Source organism: Adiantum capillus-veneris, chromosome 4 (assembly GCF_014529385.1).
Source record: "Adiantum capillus-veneris isolate H3 chromosome 4, ASM1452938v2, whole genome shotgun sequence".
Classification (NCBI taxonomy): domain Eukaryota; kingdom Viridiplantae; phylum Streptophyta; class Polypodiopsida; order Polypodiales; family Pteridaceae; genus Adiantum; species Adiantum capillus-veneris.
This window is the reverse complement of record NC_140934.1, coordinates 2738254-2765610: the sequence shown is the minus strand read 5'-3', so window position 1 is coordinate 2765610 and position 27357 is coordinate 2738254.

The window sequence follows — 27357 nt, the reverse complement described above, 5'->3', positions numbered from 1 at the left end:
CACTTGCAAAAATTGCATTGTTATTTTATTCTTGAGCTCTACCGCTGAGTATTCTACAAACCTGGATGTCAGGTTGCTGATTACCGGTGCAAATATCTTCGTTCGCCAAGTGAAGAATCCAGTGTAGAAAGCTTCTTCAAAGGCCAACATATTATTTGATGGTATGAACATGCATCTGACATAGAATCTGTAAAGGACTTCTTCTAAAGGCTGCCCACTCAGATCGTAGCATAAGCCTTTATTTCCTTCCAAGAATGATAGCCATGGGGCCCCTGTTTGCTCAGGCTCATTAAAAACTTGTATACATGTTAGTAGCATTCTACAGATTTTATACATGGCACAGGAGAGATCTGGCATACTCTTGAAGAAATACATGGTGCCTGTTAGGGTTTTCACCATGTATTCCTCTATTGCTTCACCTCTCTCTGGAGCTGGCAACCTGGGGAAGTTAATCCAAGTTGGCCTCTTCTTTTGTAGTGCTTCATGTGCTTGCCATGTCCTTACTCTGGGTACAAGACAAAATGTTGGATCTCTTTGAAGGGTTGCAGGTGCTCTTGTGAACAGAATCAGGTATCTAGGATTCTTGTTCAGCCAGCATAACCTCCACTTCGGGTGGTCTTTATCTGCACCATCTTCTTGCATATCCTTGTACAGCCTTTCTTTCACCTGTAATAGTTCCACTTTGATGAGAGGGTACAACAGGGATTGTTGGTGTCATTGAGCATTGATCTGATTGGGAGTGAGTTGAGTGATATTGATAGAGTGTAAAACTCTCAACTCCCAATCCATAGCGAGTTTCCACTGTTTGTCCACCTCCAAGGTGATATTCTCCTTCAGTGCGTACTCATTTTCATTTGCACAAAGATGCAAATGTTGAACTTTACCTCTCCGATACAATTGGTTTCCAATAACATCATAGTCTCTTGCTTCCATTTCAATTGCCCTTTGACAGCGTTTACGCATATTCTCTGGAAATGTTTGGCTCGATAAGTAAGTAACCAGATAATTACTCTACTTAGGAACATGTGACATTTGAAACAATGTTACATGAGGAATGGGTGTTTGTTTTTGACATTGAGGGAAATCCTTTACAAAAGATCGAACATCCCTCCTCATAGTCAGCCAAAATACTCCAAGTCTCAAGATTCCTTGCATAGTTTGGTCTTCCTCAAAGTGAAGTCCTACTATGGTAACATGTGCTTGACTTAGGTACTATTGTTTATCTTCAGGGTTAATGCATAAGAGCAATACCCCGTCTCTATTTCTTTTGTATAGCCTTCCAACTAATAATTGATACATAGCCGATTTCTCGATTAATCCGATTGTGATAGGAAGTGGTATTTGTGAATCCACTTGAGCTATTGTCATTAGTGACACAATGTTTTCAGACCATCTAGGTATCATTTCCATAGAGAACAAATAGGCATCTGGTAGATCATCATCTACCTCTTTAGGTGATTCCCTTGAAACAATCCTTGACAAATGATATGCTCGTTGATGAGTAGTGTCATTTTTTACAACCACAGTGAAATCAAATTCTAAAAGAATGATGAACCATCTCACTATTATCCCTGTGTTACATGGCTTGTTGACCAAATACAAAAAAGCTTGGTGGTCCACAAAGAACACAAACTTGTTGGCTAATAGGTAATGTCTATACTTTTTAACGACATAGATCATTCCTAGTCCTTCTCTTTCGATGGTGGTGTAATTCTTTTTTGCCATGTTCAATTGTCGGCTAGCATAAGAAATAGGAAAGTCAATTTTTCCATCTCTTGGTTGAGCTAGTATACAACCGATAGAAAAATTAGAAGCATCTACATGTACGTGGAATTACCTTATCCCAATTTGGTGCTTTCAATATTGGAGCTGAAATGAGAGCTTGCTTAAGCTTCATGAAGGATTCTTCACATGCCTCAGTCCATTGCGTAATCAAGTTATACATGGGTTTTGCAATTATAGCGTGCATGTAGATGAACCTTTGGTAATATCCACAATGCCCCATGAAGGCTTGTACCCCCTTGACTGTTGTTGGTCTATGCAAATTAGCAATGACATGAATCTTCTCAATATCACTATCTATGCCATTTTTAGACACTATATGTCCAAGAATTTTTCCTTGTCTCCCCATGAATGTGCATTTTTCAAGATTTAAGAAAATCCTATAAAGTCTATATTTTTTGAATACCTTTTTGAGGTGTTCAAAATGATCAACCTGGATTGATGAATGTATGCATAGATCATCCATATATACTTCTAAGAATTTACAAAGATATTCTTTGAAAGCATGGCTCATCAACCTTTGAAACGTGGCTGGAGCATTAGTTAACCCAAACGGCATAACCTGATAGGCAAATATACCCCACTCTGTTGCAAAAGCAGTTTCATGCTGATCTTTTGGGTCAACCAAAAGTTGATTGTATCCCGAAAAGCCGTCTAAGAAGCTATAAGCTTCTTTTCCTGCAACTCCTTCTAATACATACTCAGTGATCGGAAGAGGAAAATTGTCTCTGATGGTAGCCGCATTCACCTTTTTAAGATTAACACACACTCATAATTTTCCATTCTTCTTGGGTACTACCACAATTGGAGACATCCAATCTGTGTGTTCGATTTCGTAAATGAATTCATATTTCTTTAGTTTTTCAATCTCTTCTTTTATCTTCCTAGAAAATGTTTCGTTATACGTGTATGGTCTGTGTCTACTTGGTTTCGCATCATCTCTCATGGGTATGGTATGTTGATAGATTTCTGGATCAACACCCTTGAGATCCTTATAAGACCAAGCGAAGATATCTCGGTATTCCTTTAACAAGCTCAACAAAAGCTTTTCTTCTTCTTCTGTTAGGTCATTCGCAATGTAAGCAGGCTTAGGTTATTCCCCTGGTTCAGCCAAGTCTATCTTTTTAGTGTTTTCAGGCCCTTCGTAAGACTCGCCCGTTTTTCGGAGTTCTCTAACAGGTTGTTCAACTATGATTTTCCGATCTTGGAGAGTATACTTTTTTTAATGGGATGGAACATGCATTACATCCTTACCATCCTCTTCCGTGGTTTCCATTTCGGTTGTGTATATCTCTTTTAGAGATTTTTTCAACTCTTGATATTTCTTTTCCGCTCAACTCTGGTCATGAGTGGTTTCTTATCCTGTGATTTTTCTTGAGTATCCTTCTTTGTTTTTCTTGATGTTTGAGACATTTTTGAGTTTTGGTTTGAAGGATATCTGCCAGTTAACTTGTCCTTGATGCAATCATTAGCATCTATCTGTATCAAGAATTGTGTTTTACTGGAAATTGATGGCATAGGTTGTGTTTTAACAATTTTGGTGTCTCTCTTTTGTCCATACCATTTTGTCTTCTTGACTTCTTGTTAGGAAAGTCAAAAAACTTTTCCCCCCCTCCTTTTAAGAGTAACTTAGCTCTTGTATGCTCTTTTTCTGACCCTGAATCTTCTGAGGTAGCTAAGTGTTTGTCTAACTCATCAGCTGCATCGTAATAGAGGTCTGAAAAGACTTGTTGAGCTTTCATTAAGTCCTTGGGTTCTTCATCTTTGTTTTCAATGCTGAGGATTGAAATCATTTGGATGGGAATTATGTCGTAGACATCGTCATTGCAAAATTGAGTAGACATAGACGTATTCAAACATATATCCATTGTCGCTAAAATTTGAGTCCACTCGAATGGCTCAAATAAATGCTCTGGAAAGGGTTTAGGTACGTAGGCTTCGTCAGTGCAGTCACTTTCTAGGATACATTCTTCTCTTCTTAAGCTCCTGTTTTCTGAAGCTCCACACATCCAAATAGGAGTGTCTTTGTTTAACCAGGATGGGAGTCTAGTTTCAACCGAAGAGACTGAATCAAACTATTGGATGGGTGTTTTCAAGACATCTCTATAAGTTTGATCTTTTAGATTGACTCTTGTTATAGATCCCACTTGCTTCAAGTACAGATAGATGTTCCCCCAATCTTGGATAAGTTGTACCTGCCGCATGAAAGGTCTTCCCAATATGATTTCATAGTTGAGTTTTTTCCCAAAGTCTACTATGGCAAAAGTGTGTTGATATTCAATCCCACAGGAATTGACTATCACTTTTTCAAGCAGCCCTAATGGTCTCTCAATGTGTCCGTCAGCCAGCTGCAATTTCATTCGAGTTTGTCTAATGGCTAGCTATCCCCAGGATTCCCATATTGCTTTAGTGGCAATGGCTATGCCAGCTCCACTATCCAGTATCGCCATGGTTTCAATGTCATTATATTTCACTGGGAGGGTGGTGTTTCCTTCTTCCCCTTTCGTAATATTCTCCGACCTTGTTCATAGGAACTGATCGAATCTCTTTGTTTTCTATTTTATTTTTCCATTTTTCCAAATTCTTCGAGATTAACCCCGTTATCCCCACCTTCTCAAGGGTTTTCTGTAACTCATTCCATAAGTATGGTCTGAGTTTTAATAGTTCTTCCAAGGTAAGAGTGCATTGGATGGGTGTAGACATGATTGAATGGATGTTGTCTACTTCTAGGGTCTGTTCAACTCTTTTTACTTGAGTGGTCTTGCACACGATGGATTCATCTTTGTTATCTCCCAAGTAAGAAGGTAATGTTTTTAATGTCAATGGTTTCGACATTCCTGAAGATTCCGATCCGCAATCCTCGTATAAGGATTGTACATCCATGTTCATATCAGAAGGCAGGTTATCCAACCAGACTTCTTCTATAGGAGCCAACTTCAGAGTTAGGCTCCCATCATCGATCTCTCTCACTTTTTCCCATAAGTGTCCTGGCCAGTCTTCCTCTATGAATGGAATTTCGTCTATGGCATCTTCGCTGTCAGGCACTATAAGCTTTGGTTCGTTTGTTTCTAGGTGGGGTTCTACCACCACATTAGGTTTTTCTTTCGTTTCTTTTACCACAAGCTCTTCAGGTTTTACAATATTTTCAAGCTTGGGTTTTTGTTTTTCCAGCATTTCTTGCGTGATTCTTACCAAATTTTGATAAGCTTCCAGCTTAGCTGCTTCCATGTCTGGAGATGGATAGTTCTTTCATTTGCTTTCCATGTTTTGGCCTGCCTTAAGTCCTGCTTGGTAGGCTTCCAAGGCGGCATTAATAGGCTCAAAAATTTTATCAACCAGAATGGACCCTCCCGATTTCATGGTTGTTTCCTTGAATTCACTGCCAGTTTCTTTCAACTTGTCCTGGACTAGCTTCTTTGCTTTCTGTTTGATTTCCACCCCCGTTGTTTTTGTTTTCTCATCTCATATCTTTTGCTTCTGCTCCTTTTGATTCTTTAAGAAGAAACTTTCGTATTTTCCAAATCATTAGAGGAGTTGTGTTTCTTTTTCTTTGCCTGGGCTCTAGTGATTACCTTGATTGGAATCATCGGTTCACTCTCCGATGAGCTACTAGGAATCACTTGGACTACATTTACTACGGTTTTTCCCTTGTTCAAAGTATTTTTAGGACAATCTTCCTGAAAATGTCCTCCCTTTTTGCAACATTGTATGCAATAGTCTTCAATTGGTTTGAGGTTTTTGTCAGGCTATGGACATTCATTTTTCCAATGATCATCCGCACCACAGTTATGACAGTTTCCTGTTCTTGGCTTCATCATGGGTCTTCCCATGGGAGGTCTGACACCTTGATTAGCTACATAATACATCGGTGCTAGCTCTGGTGGAGCATAGATCACTGTTTCTTCCATTGGTGGTGGATGTGTATTATACCAATCTCCCTCTACCATTACTATAGATGGACTAGGCTCTGCATAGGGTGTAACAGGCACTAATGCTTGTTCATCCATGACTCCTTTAGAGTGCATGTACTTTACAGGCACTGCATTATGCTTAGGATAAGGAGGTTGTTGTCTCAACACATGTTGAGGTCTTTCCATACCCATTGGTGGTATTTGATCTTGGGCCATATTAGGTTGATATCTGTACATGGGTTGTCCCTGTGGCCTCATGGGCACATACTGGACATTCCCATTGTACTTTGGTATGAAGTAGCACTCATGGGTCTCATGGTTGGTCCATTTACCCTCAATTCCACACCATTTTTTTGGCCTAATTGGTTGTCCCTGTGGAGGTATCCCATGTCCTAGTCCTCTCATAGGTGCTTTTTGCATGTTGTTCATCATTTGGTCCATCCTTTTTAGCATATCTTCTATGGCTGAGAGTGGTGCTGCACAGCAGCCATTGCTACTTGTGCTGGTTTCGTGGATACTGTTTTCTTGCTTTGGTTATCCTTAGGGACATCTTCTTCGTTGAAAATTTCGCAATTGTCTCCTAGGTCAATAGCATCCGACACACATGCTTCTAGGGTTGTATGCTTTTTACTATAGAGTATAGCATGTAGTTCCTTGTTTAGCAGTCCCTCTAGAAACAAGGATACAAGTCGTTCTTTTGTAGGTATCTCCATCTCTGGGCATCTGACAATGTATTGTTTCATCCGAGTTGCACAATCCCTAACAGACTCACCGTGTTTCTGTTTAAAGCTGTAGATTTGAGCTATCGTATTATGTTTGATCCCTGTTTTGGAACATGCAGCTACAAATCCTTGAGCTAATGTGTTCAAGTCCATGATTGACCTTGGTGGAATGTTTTGGAACCATGTCAATGCTTTTCCTTCTAATGTCATTCCAAACCCCTCGAGTTGAGTATGGAAATCAAATATACGCTCTGCTCTTAGCACTTGCTTAAAGCTTACTAAGTGATCGTATGGATCCCTTGATCCACTGTATTTTCTAACCCATTTCTGAAAATCAGCTGGTCTGACGTGTCTGTTTGGTTCAACTCCCGGTCTCCTGGCAGTTGGTCATGTTCCGAGTCCTTCAAACCAGTCTGCTGGAAATAGTGACTCATGTAGCCCTGGATTGGCCTTGTTATCACCTGGTTTTCTACGTGATAAGGTGGTTTCTGGTTTCTTCACATTACTCTCAGATGATCTCTCACGGTGTTCATCTCTTGGAATTGTTTATGGTCCTTGTCCCAATATCCGATCCCGTTTGGAATATCTTTGGTATTTGGTTTGTTCTACCTCCTCAGGAGTCATCATAACAAAATTGTTGTTATAACAATCCCTAAACAGGTAGGTTAGTAGGTATGCTGATCCCTTATCTTTGATCTTGAAGATATAGATGATCTTCATGGCCATTAATTATCCTGGTTTGGCATGAGAGGTCCACAAAAGATCTTTTATGTTTCTATCTTCCCAACAATAGACTCCAATCCTAGGATTATCTGTACTAAGCTGTTTCAAAGGCTTCAAGTCTACTTGATCGTATCCCTCAAATTCTAGAATTGGTGGTCCTTCTTTTGCTGACATATCTGGGATTATGGTGTTTACTTCTAACACCCATTTATCTATCACGTCAGGGTTTTCAACTTGTAAGGGTTTTCAACTTGTAAATACTGAGCCCGGTTTTGATCCATGTACATTTTTCCTTGTTTGTTTGCTCTAACCTCTTCTTCAAACTCAATACCATGGTCATCAATGTGAATAGCATGCTCTTCATTAGGATCCAAGTAAACCTAGGCTCCATGACGGTTAGTCTTGTAAAAAGATAGTATATGATTATAGCACACTGTCGTTCCGATTTCAGAGTGAGTCGAGTAAGAAGACATTTCGGATGTTGAATCTGAATAAGTGTCTAAGACTTCTTCAGGAATTGTGTGGAAGGAATTGCCTTGATTCACGCTTTCTTTGGTAGATACTCTACTGGAGGTTTCTCCGAGTATGCCCCGATTTCATAGTACAAGACCAGATCTACGGTTCATATAGACTTATGAAGCTCTGGATAGAGTACTCACCTTTGGATTGACTTGTCGTCAATTTCCAACTGATTCAATTGTAACTTTCTGTCAAGCCACTGATTCCTTGTCTGCAACCTAATTCCTGTACAAATTTGATCAAGTTAGCTATTCTTCTATAAAGACAGTAGAGTTTTTGCTATTCTCGTGATTGGTCTCTGTGTATCACTTCAAATCGAGTTATGAAAGTCAAAAATTTGGCTTTCAGATTCAACTTTAGCAAAAATCAAAGGTCTAATCTGCAACCTGTAAACTCAGTGTACTGGTACCAATTTTGATCCGATTGAACCCAAAATTACACTATGGATTTATATTATGTTGTTCTATCACTATATAAGTTCAAAAGTAAAAAATGATGTCTCTAGATAGCAGAAGTAAATAATCGCGATTATCTACTTTTGTCAGTTTTTTGCCCTTTTTTTATTGGTTTGGCAAGTATACAACTTGTTAAATTCTCTGGAAAATTTTCAACAAGTTTGGACAAAATTTGATCAAGTTTATCAACTGTTTGGTGTCCGCAGACTCTGATTTTGAGAATCTGGCTTAAGTCTCAATTTTGGGATCCAAATTTCACCAAAATGGATTTGTGAGGTCTATTTGATATGCTTGACCTAGTGGTATACTCAAATATACAAAATCACCAAGTTTTGAAGCAGAAGTAAATAATCGCGATTATTTACTTTAGCTAAATTTTTGCACCTTTTTGCCCCAACTTTGACACATATATTTTAAGCACCTTAAGTTAAGGTCACTAGCCAAGTTTCATCAAGTTTGGACAATTTTTGGTCAAATGATCATCAATTATCTGTCCGCAGACTAACTTTGCAATTTTAGTCACAATTATCAATCCAACGATCCAAATCTTACCAAATTTGGTTTGTGGGCTTATTACAACATGATGAAACTAGTGGTATGCATATTTGGTCAAAAAAGTCAAAAATTAGGGCAGAAGTAGATAATCGCAATTATTTGCTTTTGACAAATTTTTGCAAATTTTTGGTCAACTGAGCATGTACACTTGTTTATCACATCAACATAAGCCTATGAATCAATTTTCAATAAGTTTGGATAAATTTTCTCCCCATTTATACTCAAGATTCAAAAAGTCAGTACAAACTTTAGTTTTTACTCCATTTTTTGTCAGTTTAGTGATCCAAATCTCTTAATCCTTTACAAAAGTTTTTTGTACACATGTAATGAGCCAATGGTATGAGCCTTGGCCAACTTAGAGCAAAAAGTTAATAATCGTGATTATTGACTTTATGCTTAAAATGAGCACTTTTTTGCAATTTTCTCAAAGAAGGTCTTTATATGGTGTATTTTAAGCCTATAAATCAAGTCAAAACTTAATTTGGCTTAAAGTGTCAAGAAAAAGTAAATAATCTGAGTTTTGGCCAACTCTTGAATTTTTTTACCTTGAAGTTTCTTTGAGCTTATCAACTGGTTCAGACAACTCTTAAGCTTACTCTCCAGTCGAATTGAGTGTACTCGAGTCTTTTCGAGCTATTTCTAGCCGTAGACCTGAAATTCTGCAACTTCCAATAGCAACTCACACTTGATTCTTTCAGAGAGAACAATGTTTTGAAATCCACCTCGGATTCTACTTACCCTACTCCTAGGTTCTCATGCAAAGGGGTTGTGGAAAGTGTCCACAAATACTCGTTTTCTTGTTTTTAACGGTTTTCAGAGCCTTGATCTTAAGACTTGTCTTGTCTACCAATCATTCTCCAAATCCTAATCTAAATCTACAGTCCTACAATCCTAAAGGTACTCAGAAAGTACGATTACTTCCAAGCTACCTCTACACAGCAAAAGACGAAAATCTTAAGCTATGCGGTTTCTAAAAGAAAGTTTTTGAACTCTAGGCGAACCCAGAGGAAGTTAAAGGACAACTACACAAGACACTCGTGTTTTTCCCTAGTTTAGGTCTCTTCGATCCCCGACAGCGGTGCCAAATGTGGGACGCATGTCTAACCTCACCATCCTATCTTATTGCAGTATTAGCGAGAACCATGATTAATTTGTCAAACCATGGGACGAAGCTGACTCGACTAGTGCATAGAGGCTACAAGAGGTTGTCAATCTCTCGTAAAACAATGAACAACTCGCATCTAACTCAAGCTAAACTCAAGTGACTGAAATCACCAAAAGCCAATCGCTCATCGGCAAGCAAATCACATCCGTTACAGCATCAAATGACATCCAAACGTAACGAAACTTCTAGGAAAACTTTATAAGATCTAAGCACACATGCCTATGGCCTCAAATCCCACTTTATGTCAAGTTCTAACATCGTGATTATTAACAGCAGTGGATTTTTGACCTAGTCGTTTTCGACCCAGAATGCATCTAAATGCTTAACAATGATGCCCCAATACCCTGTCTATGCTTAGTTTTTGTTTTAAAAGTGTAAATTCCTAGTTATGATGAAATTAGGTCGTGGGTCGGTGACGCCAAAAGCTACGAAATACTGTGAATGGCTTACGTCAATGCATAGAGCTCTTACCAGCGGTTGCAATGTGACAACTGGAGAGGAAGTAGGAAGCACGAGAAGGAGAGAAGTGAGTGTCGTTAGCTCAGGCTGTGTATTTCTTATCCAAAAACTTAATAAAAACTTAATAAAAACTTACAAAAATTGGCTTTTATACCTTAGCCAAGGTTTTTGGGCGGTCAAAACTAATAATCTGGAGTTCTATCAAAGCTAGGTAATGACAGGCTGATACAATTTGGAATCTTGTAGCTCCGGCTCATTAATTACAGAGTTTATTCGAGAAAAAAGGAGTTGTAATATTCTTGATTTATCAAAATAATAAATGTTTTACAAAGAGAACTCCGAAAAATGGTATCTGTGTTAGCTTGCTGCTAACAGGGTTGTTTCAATAGAGCCCAGCTTGGACAAGTGGTGGACCTTGAAACAACACTCCCCATGTACAACATATATATGGTTTTTTCATGTTTCAATAGAGCTTAACTTTGAGAAGTGGTAGAGATTTTTGTTTTTAGTGGAATAAAACCATCATGGGGTTTTCATGTTTTAATGGAGCTTAGCTTGGACAATTGGTTAAACTTGCTTCTCTCCATTTTTTAATGGAGCTTGGCTTAGACAAGTGGTGGAGCTTTGCTTCTCCCCATGTTCCAATGGAGCAAAGTTGACAGAAAGAAAATCCTTGATGTTAAAAATAGTTCGGTTTTTCCATGGTTTAATGGAGCCTAGCTTGGACAAATGGTGGAGCTTGCTTCTCTCCATGTCTCAATTGATCCAAGACTGGAAAAATGGTAGAAATTATCTTCTCTCCATCCCCAATGATTCTTGAGACCAAAAATCCCCATTCCTAGCTTAAAAAATAGCTTTCCTTCCACCTCTCTCTAGAGGTTAGACAAGTTTTGGATCTTTGAACTAAAGAAACTACTATCTATGACGCTTAGGTTGGACAAGTGGTGGATCTTTAAACAAAAATCCCCATGGTTTTAGTTCCTTGACAGGTTGTTTGACTATGATTTTTCGACCTTGGAGAGTATATTTCTTGTTATGGGATGGAACACTCATTACATCTTTACCTTCCTCCTCGGTGGTTTCCATTTCAATTGTATATATCTCCTTTAGAGCTTTCTTCAACTCTTGATACTTCTTTCTTCGTTCCACTCGTGTCATGGTTGAATCCTTGTTCTAGTATTTAGGTTTTGCTTCAATTTCCTTTCTCATTTTTCTTGATGTTTTTGATATTTCCTACTTTTTGTTTAAAGGATATCTACCAGTGATTTTGTCTTTGACACAATCATGTGCACCTATTTGCATCAAAAACTGTGTTCTACTGGAGATTGATGGCATAAGTCTAGCTTTCAAGTTTCTCGTATCTCTTTTTCTTCTATACCATCTCTGTCTTCTCGATTTTTGGGTTGGAAAGTCAAAAAACTTTTCCTTCCCTCCTTTCATGAGTAGTTTAGCTCTCACCTTGTTCTTTTTCTGACCCCGAATTATCTGAGGTAGCTGAATGTTCTTCTAACTCATCTGTTGCATCATAGTAGAGCTCTGAAAAGACTTGTTGAGCTTTCATCAAGTCCTTGGATTCTTGAATTTCATCTTCAATGTGAAGGGTTGATATCATTTGTATGGGAATGATGTCATAGTTATCCTCATTGCAAAATTGAGTAGGCATAAACATATTTACACATACATCCATTGTTGCTTAAATTTGAGTCCACTCAAAAGGCTCAAACAAACGCTTTGGAAAGGGTTTAAGTACATAGGCTTTGTCTGTGAAATCCCTTTCTAAGATGCATTCTTCTTGTTTTAAGCTTCCGTTTTCTGAGGCTCGCACATCCAAATAGGTGTGTCCTTGTTCAACCAAGATGGAAGCTTACTTTCAGTTGAAGAGGCTGAGTCAAATTCTTGTATGGGTGTTTTCATGACATCTCGATAAGTGTGATCTTTTAGATTAACTCATGTTATTGATCCCACTTGCTTCAAGTACAGATAATTGTTTCCCCAATCTTGGATGAGTTGTACTTGTCGCATGAAAGGTCTTCCCAGGATGATTTTGTAATTGAGTTTCTTTCCAAAGTCCATCGTGGAAAAAGTGTGTTGATAATCAATACCACAGGAATTAACTATCACTTTTTCAAGCAGTCCTAAGGGACTTTTGATGTGTCCATCAGCCAATTGCAATTTCATTCAAGTTTGTCTAATGGGTGGTTGCCCCCATGATTCCCATACTACTTTTGTGGCTATGGCTATGCCTGCCCCACTATCCAGTATTACGTCGCACTAGAAGAGTTGTGTTTCCTTCTTCCCCTTCGTAGTATTCTCCGACTTTGTTCATTGGGATGGATCTAATCTCTTTGTTATCCATTTCATGTTCAATTTTTCCAATTTTTTTGCGACTAGCCCTTTTATCCCCACCTTCTCTAGAGTTTTCTGTAGATCATTCCATAAATATGGTTTGATTTTTAACAATTCTCCTAAAGTAAGAGTGGATTGAATGGGTGTAGACATGATAGAATGGATGTTGCCTACCTCTAGGATTTGTTTTGCTCTTTTTATGTGAGTGGTTTTACACACTATGGATTCATCTTCGTTATCTCCCAAGTAAGAGGGTAGTGTTTTCAGAGTCATTAGTTTAGACATTCCTGAAGCTTCAAAACCACAATCCCCATACAAGGATTGCACATCCATGTCCATACTAGGAGGTAGATTGGTAGATTTTCCCAATTTTTTTGCGACTAGCCCTTTTATCCCCACCTTCTCTAGAGTTTTCTGTAGATCATTCCATAAATATGGTTTGATTTTTAACAATTCTCCTAAAGTAAGAGTGGATTGAATGGGTGTAGACATGATAGAATGGATGTTGCCTACCTCTAGGATTTGTTTTGCTCTTTTTATGTGAGTGGTTTTACACACTATGGATTCATCTTCGTTATCTCCCAAGTAAGAGGGTAGTGTTTTCAGAGTCATTAGTTTAGACATTCCTGAAGCTTCAAAACCACAATCCCCATACAAGGATTGCACATCCATGTCCATACTAGGAGGTAGATTGTCTAACCAAACTTCCTCTATAGGAGTTGACTTCAGAGTTAGGCTCCCATCATTAATCTCTCTAACTTTTTCCCTTAAGTGTCCTGGCCAGTCTTCTTCTATGAACGGAACTCCGTCTAAGGGATCTTCACTGACAGACACTATTAGTTCTGGCTCTTTAGTTTCAAGGTGGGGTTCTACCACCACTTCGGGTTTCTCTTTACTAGTTCCTACCACAAGCTCTTCAAGTTTTGCCATATTCTCGAGCTTGGGTTTTTGTTTTTCCAGCATCTCTTGAGTAATTCTTACCAAATTTTGATAAGCTTCAAGCTTAGCTGCTTCCATGTCTGGAGAAGGATAGTTTTTCCATTTGTTTTCCATGTTTTGGCCTACTTTAAGTCCCTCTTGGAAAGCTTCCAAGGCTGCATTGATTGGCTCAAAAATTTTGTCTACCAAAATTGATCCTCCAGATTTCACGGTGGTTTCCTTAAGTTTCACTTCCAACTTCTTTTATTTTTTTCTGGAATAGTTTCTTTGCTTTCTCCTCAATTTCAGCCCTTTGTTTTTTTTTCTCATCTCATACCTTTTGCTTCTGCTTCTTTTGGTCTTTTGAGAGGAAATTTTAGTATTCTTTGAATCATCAGAGGAGTTATGTTTCTTTTTCTTAGCCTTGGCTCTGGTGATTACCTTGATTGGAACAATTGGTTCACTCTCAGATGAGCTACTAGGTATCACTTGGACTACGTTCACTACTATATTAGCCTTGTTTAAAGGATTTTTTGGACAATCTTCAGGGAAGTGTCCTCCCTTTTTGTTGCAACATTGTATGCAATAAGCTTAAACTGGCTTAATGTTTTTGTCAGGCTCTGGGCATTCATTTTTCCAATGATCATTTGCACCACAATTATAACAGTTCCCAGTTCTTAACTTAATCATGGGTCTTACCATCGGAGGTCTAACACCTTGATTAGCTACATAGTACATTGGTGCAAGCTCTGGTGTAGTATACATCACAGGTTCTTCCATTGGTGGTGGATGTGAATCATACCAATTTCTTTCTACCATTAATGTAGATGGACTAGGCTCGGTATAGGGTGTAACAAGCACTAGTGCTTTTTCATCTATGACTCCCTTTGAATGCATGTACTTTACATGTACTACATTATGTCCAGGATATGGAGATTGTTGACCCAACACGGGTTGAGGTCTTTCCATACCCATCGGTGGTCTTTGAGGTGGGGCCATATTAGGCTGATATCTGTACATGGGTTGTCCTTTTGGCCTCATGGGCACGTAATGAACATTCCCATAGTATTTTGGTCGGTAATAACACTCATTGGTCTCGTGGTTGGTCCATTTACCCTCGATTGTACACCATTTCTATGGCCTAATTGGTTGTCCCTGTTGAGGTATCCCTTGTCTTGGTCCCCTCATATGTGCTTTTTGCATGTTATTCATCATGTCATTCATCCTTTTGAGCATGTCTTCTATGGCTATAAGCGGTGCTGCAGCAGTCGTTTCCACTTATGCTGGTTTGGTGGAAGCTATTTTCTTGCTTTGGTTATCTTTAGGGACATATTCTTCAGTGAAAATAGCACAATTGTCTCCTGAGTCAATAGCATCTGACACACACTCTTCTAGGGTCATATGTTTCTTGCTATACAATATAGCATGAAGTTCTTTGTTTAGCAATCCCTCTAGAAACAATGATACTAGTCTTTCTTCTGCAGGTATCTCTAGCTCTGAGCATCTTGCAATGTATTGTCTCATTCTACTTGCACAATCCCTAACAGACTCACTTTGTTTCTGTTTGAAGCTATAGATTTGAGCTACGTATTATGTTTGATCCCCGTTTTGGAACACGCAGCTACAAATCCTTGAGCTAACGTATTTAAGTCCATGATTGACCTTGGTGGAATGTTTTGGAACCATGTCAATGCTTTTTTTTCTAATGTCATTCCAAATCCCTCGAATTGGGTATGGAAATCAAATATGCGTTCTGCTCTCAGCACTTGCTTAAAGCTTCCTAAGTGGTAATATGGATCCCTAGATCCACTGTATTTTCTGACCTATTTTTGAAAATCAGCTGGTCTGACACATCTATTTGGTTCAACTTCTCGTCTCCTGGCAGTTGTCCTATTTCGAGTCCTTCAAACCAGTCTATTGGAAATAGTGACTCATGTAGCTTTGGACTGGCTTTAGTGTCACCCTGTTTTCTTCGTGATGAGGTGGTTTTTTTTTTTTTAACATTACTCTCAAAAGATCTCTCGTGGAGTTCATCTCTTGGAATAGTTTCTGGTTCTTGGCCCAATATCCAATCCCTTATGGAGTACCCTTGGTATTTGGTTTGTTCCACCTCCTCAGAAGTCATCATAACAAAGTTATTGTTATAACAGTCCCTAAACAGGTAGGTTGGTAGATTTGTTGATCCCTTGTCTTTGATTTTGAAGATATAAATGATCTTCATCGGCGTTAATTGTCCTGATTTGGCATGAGAAGTCCATAGAAACCCTTTGAGATTTCTATCCTCCCAACAGTAGACTCCGATCCTAGGATTATCCGTATTAAACCGTTTCAAAGGCTTCAAATCAACTTGATCGTATCCCTCAAATTCTAAAGTAGGTGGTCCTTCTTTTGCTACCATATCTGGAATTATGGTATTTACTTCTAACCCCCATTTGTCTATCACATCAGGGTTTTCAACTTGTAAATAATGAGTTTCGTTCTTATCCATGTACATTTTTCCTTGCTTGTTTGCCCTGCTTTCCTCTTCAAATCCTTGAATGGCATACTCTTCATTAGGATCCGGGTAAACCTGAGCTCCATGGCGATTAGTCTTATAAAAAGAAAGTATGTGCTTATATCGCACTGTCGTTTCAGTTTCTAAATGAGTTGAATCGGAAGACATTTCTGATGTTGATTCTAAAAAAGTGTTTGAGACTTCTTTAAAGATAGTGTCTAAGTGATCCAAATTCTATGAGCCTTTACAAAAGATGTTTGTACACATGCATAGAGTCTCTGGTATCAACCTTGGTCACTTTTGAGCTGAAAGTAAATAATCGCGATTATTTACCTGTAGCCTAAAATGAGCACTTTTTTGAACTTTTTCACTGGAAATTCTTTTCATGAGCTATTTTAAGCCTCTAAGTCAAGTCAAAACTTAATATGGCCTAAAATGTCAAGAAAAAGTAAATAATCTGAGTTTTTGCAAACTCTTGAAATTTTTACCTCAATACGTCCTTAAGCTTACCCACTAGTTCATACAACTTTTAAAGCATACTCTCCAGTCAGATTCAATGGTGGTTGACAGCCTTTTGGCGCTATCTCTAGCCGTAGACTTGAAATTTTGCAACTTCACATAAACAACTCACAATTTATTCTTTTGGATAGAGCAATGTTCTGAGATTCCACCTCGGATTCTACTTACCCTACTCCTAGGTTCTACTGCAATGGGGTTGTGGAAAGTGTCCACAAACACTCATTTTCTTGTTTTTTATGGTTTTTTGAGCCTTGATCTTAAGACTTATCTCGTCCATCAATCATTCTCAAAATCCTAATCTAATTCTACAATCCTACAATCCTAAAGGTACTTATTAGCAAGTACAACCTACTCCCAAGCTACCTCTACACAACAAAAAGATGACAATCTTAAGCTATGCGGTTCTTTAAAAAAATTTGACTCTAGGAGATCCTAGAGGAAGTTAAAGGATAACTTCACAAGACACTCATGTTTTTCTCTAGTTTAGGTCTCTTCGATCCTCGACAGCGGCGCCAAATGTGGGAAGGGTGTTTAACCTCACTCCTATCTTATTGCAGACATAGCGAGAACCACAAATATAATTGTCAATCCATGGGACAAAGCTGACTCGACTAGTGCATAGAGGCTACAAGAGGTTGTCAATCTCTTAGAAAATAACAAACAACTCGCATCTAACTCAAGCTCATTAATTACAATGTTTATCTCGAAAGTAAGAGTTACAATATTCCCGATTCATCAAAATAATAAATGTTTTTACAATGAAAGCTCCAAAAAATGATATCCGAGTTAGCTTGTTGCTAACATGATGTGTAGCTCTAGCTAAGAAGATCATCAACATGGCCACTGGTTCAAGTTCATCATGCAATGCATGCAAGTTTCTAAGAAGAAAGTGCACGCTAGAATGCGTATTCGCCCCTTACTTCCCTCTAGACTAGCCCCTCGATTTCTCAAATGCACACGAGATCTTTGGGGCCAGAAAAATTTCAAGACCCTCTTGTAGCTATTGGTGCACCAGAGGGATTGAAAATCTATTTTAGGAATGAATGTTGTAAACCCCCCATGTATGTAGGACACGATATTCGAGCTAGCCATTATAGGGCTAAAGGAATCTGGGGCACCTTTTTCGGGCTACTCATTGTGGAGTAAAGGGATAAGTAAAGTGCAAAGATTGTATGTATGAGGGGGGGTGTTGAAGTTTTGTGTCAAGTTTGGTAGAAAGTGAAGAAAAGAAAGGGGCATTGATCCCACATCAATGTACTTGTGTATGGCCAAGTATGAAAGAGGCCTATAGCTCAATGTATACACCTCATTGGGACTCCCACCAACCATTATACACCTCAATTCATGTTAAGTATGGAGCTTGATTTACCGCTTGTAATTTTCCATATGAAAAATGCACATTTGTAAGGTTCTTCATTATGAGGAGAATCCATCGTGCGTGAAGAAAAATCACTCGTCAAAAACCAAAATTTTCACGATCGCCGGAATATTCCTTTTTGCCAATATATTATGGCTGTAAAGTGGTCAAAAAACGGCCAGTCGTTTGGCCACCGATGGGCAATGGCTGGTGGCCAATTTCAAAGGCGGATTTGTCTTCTCAAGGGCGGCCACTCATGGGCAGATTGGAGAGTCCAATTTGGACTTATCTACACAAGGGCGGCTACACACGGCTGCCTCTCATGAGAGAGGGCAACCCTTTTGGCCTATAAAAGGAGGCCATTTTTACACATATTTTGCAGTGTGAAGTTGATGCAACAAGGGGGGTATGAGGTGGTGAGAGTGAAGCAAGGCGAGATCTCTATTAAGGGTATAATCCCTTTGTAGCCTACTTCTTGTTCGAAGTACTAAAGCCATTGAGTGGTTTCTTTCCCATGGATGTAGCCCACATTGGGTGAACCACGTATATCGTGTATGCTCTCTCTCTCTCTCTCTCTCTCTCTCTCTCTCTCTCTCTCTCTCTCTCTCTCTCTCTCTAATCTCTCGTGTGTGAAATTTTTCTCTCTCCATTAAGTAATCTACTCAAATATCTATTTAGCTATGTCCTATTTCCTAACAATTCAAATGCATGTGCATGGAAATACAAGAGTAGGAATTGATGAAGACATACAGAAAAAGCATCCTGTGATCAACAAACGCAACATCAGATTCATCAAAATCAGCAAAGGCATGAGAGTTCTGATGGATTACCCTCATGAGGGCTTGTATAGGTTCACAAACAGGGATCAACATAACTTCGACAAGTGTGTAGAACCGAATGCTAGGGAGTTGACAGGCCATAAAAACCTCTATGCATTCACATATATAGATGGCCAAGGAGTGCAAGTTTTGATGGTAGATAAGTATGGAAGAGAGTAAAAACTTGTTGATCCAATTGACCTAGAAGTATATACATACAAGGGTATTCTAATTCTTGCATACTTTTAGCCAAGTGTGTTGTTTCCAAAAATGATGTCAGGGCATATATCATAGAGGATTCCACCAGGACTTTCTCCAAGACAAAAAGAGAGAACAAGAGACGTCTTTGCAAGAGACCCCAAATTGGTTAGATTGGTGATTGAACCACAACAATTGAGAACATCTCAAGTGGCTAAATGTGTCAAGACAAAGTATAATGGGTTAGGGGATCAATATGCTCATGTCTCACTATTCAAATAAGTATTGAGAGCTAAACAGATTGTAGATTTCCATACCCAGTAGAGGGATTTGGGTTGACATTGGAAAGAATGAACTTGTTGTGGATCCAATCACTGAATGGAGATGATTTTCCAAACATGGAACACCTCTTGCTAGAATTTATAGAGGAATTATCCAACAGGGGGATCAAGCACAAGACGGTGTCACAAGTCTATGCTTTCAAACAAAGCGAGAATGAGAAAGTGAAGGAAGCTTTGCCTTGCTTCAAACAATACATAGAGATGTCTAACACATGAGTTACCACCATATGAGAGGTTATCACTTCTCTTTATAACTGGCTTGAGGAATGAGACTCTAAAAAAGGACCCGCATTTGAAAGCATACACAATGTTTGAGCAAGTCACTAGAGAAGCTCTATATCTAGTTGAAAATTACAAGGCCTATGGAGAGGTGATAGAAGATGTAGATAATGCGCCTAGGAGCACCTCTTCTATGATGAGTAAATCCACAACCAAACAAAGTGTTCAAACTCCTACCATTATGAACATTGATCAATTGGTCAATCAATTGGTCAAAGAAGTGGTAAGGAGAATGAACCTAGCCAGCTACGAGTGTGGAGGCAATCATTGTGCAAGAAAATATCCTCATAAGGCAAAGAACGTAGAGATATCTGGATATTTTCTAGAATGTGGCATCACAAACCTCATTCCTAAAAACACAAAGAACAAGGGGAAAGAAACATTGAACATTGTAGGAGTGTTACCTTCTTCAAGTGGAGCTGAGGTAGAACCCAAGATTCTATCAATGTTGTGACTCGAGCTCAAGCTTAAGAAGCTGCCAAAGACAAACCTATTGAGGGGGAACACAAATTTCTTGTTCAAATACAAATTGAGAGAGAACTCAAGAAAATTGTGGAAAGCCAAATTTGACAAAATGAAAGCAAAAAGGATGAAAGAGAAAATCACCCTTAAAAACTCAGTTGCAACAAACTAAAGAGTAGTTGAAACAAGAAAAGGAAAACATGGAACAAATGATGAAAGAAAAATCATCCAAAATATCATTCGGAGGTTCAATCTTGGTAGATAAAGTTTTTGAACCTTTAGAGGCTCTATTGAAAGCTTACAAGGCTAAAGTGAAAACTAATTAGACACTAGAGCAACGATGGTGGACTTATCTATACTTAGAGGTTGAAAAACAAAGACTCAAAATGTGCAAACGGCTCATAGAGACATCTCATGCTCTAATGGAGCAAAAAAAACTAAATATCCCTACATATAAAGTGTTGATCCACAAAAGAGACTGGAAAATTGAGCACAAAAGAAACAAAATAAATGATTAGATGAAGCCCAAAACAACAACACCATTGGACAATAGTGTAGTGGCCAACACCACTGATAATGCAAGATCACAATTTGTGTAGAGGAGCCATGGCCAAGTGATTTATGCAAAGTGATTATAGGAGTGCAAAAATGGTATTGTGACTTTTAAGTCTACACCTATCATAGAGATCAACATGGATCACGAGATCTACCCAAAAGATGTACAAACATTTTATGGTGTTATCGAGTCTATAGCATCTGAAGAGACCAAACTACACTCTCTACGGACTCTGTCGTCTTTTATAGGAGGACATGAAGCCAAATCTAAGGGTAGAGTGGTACCATCTCAATGGAAAGCCACACCAAAAATGATGGATACTAAAGGCTTGCACCAATTGATCTCTACTCCTACACAATACATGATTACTCTCTCAGAGTTGCTAAAAATCAGACCACAACTATGGGGAGAAGTAAGAAGAAATCTAGAGAAGATGGGATTGAAAATTCCTCTTCAAGACATCCTCTTGTATGAACACATGGGTAAACACACACAAGAGAAACCCATGCAAAACATTGCCTACAAACAAGGTGGGTAACTCTACGAAGGTGAAGAAGGAAACACCACCTTGCCATTGGAGCATAAATGCATAAAAATGATTCTATGCTTGATAGTGGGATTCGAGTGGCCATTGCTACAAAGAAATATGGAAAAAATGGGGGAGACCAGCTCTCACAAAAAAACAAATGAAATTGCAACTTGCAAATGGATATTTAGGGAGATTGATGGGTATGCTATAACAAATCATAATGTCCTCATAGTAGATATTGGAAAAGACAAAAAAAAAATGATATCATTTTGGGATGTCCATTCATGATACAACTTAAAATGGTACAAGATTGGGGCTATAACCACATCTACCTGAGGCATAAAGGGGTTACGACAAGGATTAATATAAAAGAACATAGCTACAGAGATGTTAGTCAAACTCCTATAGAAACATATGACTCAACAACGGTCAATAGAAAATAGATACCTGCATGATTGCACAACAAAGTATATATTTGGATGCGTGGAGCATTCGAATGTGGGAGCTTGATTAGAGAGGACTACATTCTAGAAAGATCGATGGAGGGTAAAGATTACTTCCAAGAACCATTTTTCGAGGATTTGTTTGAACCCTTTGGTTGGGACCAAATCTTGGCTACTCTAGCTATGTGCATAAATGAAACAATGCTTACAAAGTTTGTGATGAGGATGTCTATGACATAGCTACCTATTTTATGATAAAGGTGTTGAACGAAGCTCATGAAAATTGTGAGTGTGAAAGCAGAGAAGGTGAGACAAACATGCAATACATGAACCACAATGCAAAAGCACAAATGCAAGAAGAAAAGAAACCGTGAGGATTTGTCATCATCGACATACCTAAAGAATAAAAAATATTTGTTCCAAAGAAGCCGACTCCAAAAATTCCACAATTGAAAGCAGATGAAGAATCGGTGTTTCCAAGTTCCACATCAGATGTTCAACAAACTCAAGATTAGGAGAAGAACAACGATAAGACGAAAGATTGATTGTCTACTATGGTGATCAAATTCAGCATATGTGGAAAAGTAGGACTCAAAATTACATTTTTATATATGATAGATCCTTATGCTACAAAGAATCTAATGTCTTATAACACCTGGATAATGATGGAAAATCCACCAATCAAAGAGCTAGAAGAAACATTCTACACAAGTTCTAAAACGTCAATTCCTAGCTTTGGTGTGGTAGAAGTCGTACTCAAGTTGAGTACTGGGGAGTTCAAGGACACTTTCTACATAATCAACTCCCATCACATCAAAGAGAGTATGTTTCTGACAAAAAGTTGTACAAACATCTTCTTTCAACAACAACAAAGAGATTCAATAACAACAGCAATGGTCTTTGAAGCATCTCTGATCCATGCAAAAAAGAACCAACCAACCATAGTCAAAAAAGGTAAAGCTAAAGCAAACACTCAAGCATATCAACCTCGCAAGTCAAATTTAACTTCAACGAGTCTCTTTTAAACTTCATGCATAGCCTCTACATCAGAAGCCAAATTGTCAACAATGCAATGAAAACCTAAGCAAAAATTTTATCAACCAAAGTTTCCATCACAACAAAGCCTCTAGAAGAATTTGGAAATAATCAGTCAAGTGTTAGTATCCAAAGAGCATATCAAAGTCAAAGATCCAATTTGGATACACCAATCACATGTTCAACTTCAACAACCAAAGGTAATAGGGTGGGTAGCATCAAATGAGTCAATCACTGCTCAAGGCTACTTTCAAGGAAACATTAATGTTTGGATCAAAAAGCCTAAAAAAAGCCAATTACAACCTATGGTGATACAACCTCCAGATGGGTATATTGTCTTCTACTACAAAAGCAACGCTTCTACAAGGGAGATATGGATACCAAAGCCTAGTTTCCATCAAGTCATTGAGCAAAAGGGGAAAATACAAAAGACGATCACACAGAGACCACAGACAAGGTGGGCTCCAAAATTTCAATTGGAAACTCAATCTTAGAGAACCCACAAACATATTCAACTGCTTCACATGGGAGATAAAGCAAAGGCTCCATCAATCCCTGCTACAACCATAGAAGTTGTTTCACAACACAGTATCAACACCATAGAAGTTGTTTCACAAAGCAGTATCAACATACAACAAACAAATCAAGGGGAGAAAAAGTATGCCAACCTACTTGACAAATGGTGGCATCCAAGGACCAAAACAATGCAAGAGGCCTAAATCTCAAGAACCTATGGAATTGAGTTTTTGGCATTGAGAAGGTACGTCCAAGTCGCCATTAAAAATACATAGCATAAGAGCCATAGTTGGGCAGCTAAGCCACTAAATGAGTGAAACATTAGTCTCAAAGCTTCAAGTAATATTCTATGTGTTCGAAGAGTCTTAGCTATTCTAGGTACTACTCAAGCTAGAAGAGTTGAACATATTTACATTATGTTGCTCATTCTGTTGAACATATTTACAGGTACTACTCAAGCTAGAAGAGTTGAACATATTTACATTATGTTGCTCATTCTGGTATAGGTGAGTATAAGAGGAAAAATCTATTTATTTTGAGTCTATTGAAGTGAAGGAGGAAGTCCAAAAGACACTTACGCATTGAGCACATTGAGGTATGAGTGGGGAAGCTTCTTTATCAAAGCCCTTCTTGGAAATGTAGAAGCTATTGCGACATCCTTTGATGTCACATTTGCTATATTTGTTCCTTGAAGCACCCAGTAACTCCATTTTTCACACTGTAAGCTTTTGTTTGACAAATTTCTCGTATGTATATAGAGTGTTCCATAATTGACACTTGCATTAGACACTCCTCCTTTGTTTATCACAAGCACTCACCTTGCATGAACAAGTACTTAATGTCCAACTGCTCAACTCCAATAAGAGCGTATACCAAAGGTTTTTTTTTTCCACCAGGTTTTTTCCCTTTGGTCATCAAGGTTTTAGATGCTAAAATAGAAAACCTCATCACTATCCTCTTGTATATATTACTTCTACATCAGCAATAAATAATGGCTACCCATATCATTTATCAAAGAATCAAAGCAACAACTACATGTCTCCATGTGCTTGTCAAGAGCAACTCTTATCTTCTACTACAACATCAAAGCTCCATTAAAAAACTGCAAGTTGGAGAATGGCATTCAAAAACAATTGGCAAGCAATGACAAACTCAACAATAGGACTATGAACAACGATCATAAGGCGCTCACATAGTGCTTCCAAGTTAATGAAATATAGCGGAGAACTTACATTACAATGGAACATGTGGGCAAGATCCATCATAAAGTCAACGATCCAAAGAGGCTCAGTTCCCGAAAAGGCAGATGACAGAATAGCCATCTTCACTATAAAAAGTTGCAACTCAAAGGAGAATGTGCAACCAGAGCACAAGAGATATCAATCACTCAAGGAAGGAGGGAGTGCCATCAACTACAAAGCAATTTCAAAGTTAAATTCCAACCTTCAAGACGAATGTGAAGATAACCCATCAGATTGCACATGGTCGTGTCAAGGGATGACACAAACTAGGAAGGGGGGAGTGTTTGGCAGATTTAGCATACGGGCGCCCGCCTAATCGAACCCCACATTTTTAATGAATTTGCACTCTGTTATTTTTTCAAGCTAGTATAGTTACAATGTGTGTAAATCTAATCCCAGAGTAGTAAGTCAATTCTCTAAGTTGTAATTCTGTCATGATATGTGTAAAGACCCATGTGAGCTGGCCATTGTCCATTTAGAAAGCCCTAGTTATAAGAGACAATAACACTTCAAACTCTTGAACTTGAACTAAGCATAATATTCATAGTTTATGTGACTCTTCTCCATTGCCTTAGCACCTTGTCTCACATTTGAAGGGAGCGGGGGCTAAGCCAAATGGCCACAAACATGTGATCACTAACAAGGGGATAGGATCAAGCATGTATGGGGTATGGTTTCTTCTTTTGGTGAAGAATGTGGTTTAACTTGGGGCAATATGGGTGTTGTAATGTGTGAAGAGCAACCCACTTGATTCCTCCAAAGCCATAATACATTGGTGTTGTAGAAAGTCTTTGTTCACTTGGGATTGACACCTCATGTAGCATGTGTAGCACATCCCATCTCCCAAACCGCTTCTTTATCCCTTACATCCATCTCAGTTCAAGATCTTGCTTTAATGCATCTTTTGAACTTTTTTTCGTACTTCCCATGCAATTGTACAAAGTTGATGTGAGGGGTTTTGATGCATCTTTATCATATACTCCACTACCCTTTCCATGCCCATAACATCAATTGGAAGAGTTTTTGGATCAAGAATTAGGAGCATATATGGTGTTTGTGTCTTCACTTGGAGAAATTTTGTAAGAAAACGCTTTTGAATGTTCTCAAACTCTTTCCAAGTAGGCTTTGAGATGTTCCTAGCCCACACTTCAACTCCATGAAGAAGAAACGATTTCACCAATGTGTCAAAAAGATACTTCTTGAGAACCCAACATTTGACATGCATGCATCCCCTGCATTACACATGTTCTCAAATTTTATAGTGTGCTCTCTTCCCAACGTCCATATGATGCATAGCACATTCATGCCACTTGAGATTGATTGAAACCTCAAGGCCAAGATGCTTAAATCTCTCAACAACTTCAAGTGTCTCATTGTTGTAAACAATGCTTTGCTTTTCCTAATTATTTTTTGTTGTCACAAGCATAACCTTTGTTTTTGGATTCATTCACTATCAACCCACTATGCAAGAAAAATATATCAAGGACAACCATAAGCTTTTTTGCACCTTCTAAAGTATGTGATAGAAGCAATTCATCATCTACATACAACAAAATCATGATTAATGCATTGCAAATAATAACCTCTTCATTGCCTTCTTGTCGAATAAAGTCAAGTACCATTTGCCCAATCGATCAATGCATGGATTAAAGAGATTTGTTGACAATTGACATCCTTGTTAAATCCCGATAGTGCTTGCAAAATTTTTTAAAATTCCTCTTCCCGTGCAAAATTCACATATCACCTTCTCATAGGTATGAGCAAGGATATGAGAAACTACAAGCATAAACTCACTTGACAGATGGGATTTCTTCCATCCTTCTCCACAAATTACTACATGGAATCGTATCAACGGCTTTCTTGAAGTCCTTGAAGCAACAATACAATCTTTTGTCTTTCAAAAAATTGAGTTGTTTCAGTGTTAATGGTTGACATGAAGCAAATGAGGTAGTCAAAACCACCACATGCAGGCTTCCCCCCCATGTGGCTTGTTCGTCAACCAGATTTTCTCCATGAGAACATGATCCTTTGACATGCACAGATGCCTGCCTATCCTTTTACATGATTTCTATTCTTTTTAGCCCATTCACTCAATTTTATCTCCATTATGTACTCAAATAACTTTTCCATAAGAGAGTCAATCATTATAGTCCACTAGTTAGTTACATTCTTCACATCCCCTCCTTTACACAAAGGCTTGACCCAATGATTTCTCAAATCATAAGGCATATCAAGTTGAACTGAGGGGGGGGGGACGGAGGGGACACTATACGTAAAACTTATACTTGATTACTCTAGGGATGGTTATGTTCATTATGAGCCAATTGCCACATTAGGAGGGTTAAGAGTTGTCTAAAGGAAATAGTGTAGGTGGGACTTTCTTTCGTTGTTGAGCTTGCTGCTACGATAGCTTTCCTGCCCTAACACTATGTGTTCTTGCAATATTCTTCTCTTTCTTGGAGTTCTCTCTGTGGATTTTGTGTGGATGCGAGCATTTATCTTGGTGTAAGGATTTTCATTTAGTTTCTTGTCGAGCATCTTGCTTGAAGACAAAGTTTCTTGTTTTTTATGTTCTTCTTAAGCCATGTGTGTGTGCGTGCGTGCGTGCGTGTGTGTGTGTGTGTGTGTGTGTGTGTGTGTGTGTGTGTGTGTGTGTGTTTGTTTAAATCTTAACTAATAAGACATAATTGAATTTTTACATTCAAAAGACAGCTGGCCAAGGAACAATGAATAGATAAGTACAAAAATAACTCAGTATTAGAATTATTTAGGTACAATGATTGTAGGAAAGAGATCCTCTTCCAGTTAAACAAGTAGTAAAAGAACTTCCCCGGTCGTCAGTGAATGCTTCATTAAAGTAGGGTAGCTTGCCAAAGAAAAGAAAAACCCTCCAAGATAAGATAGAGTCCTTACCTGCATCCATATAAACAAGACAACAATTCAGTTAGCCTTAGATGTGTTTTACAGGTATCAATGGACCATATCAGTTGGTATCCATGTCCATCTTATAGGTT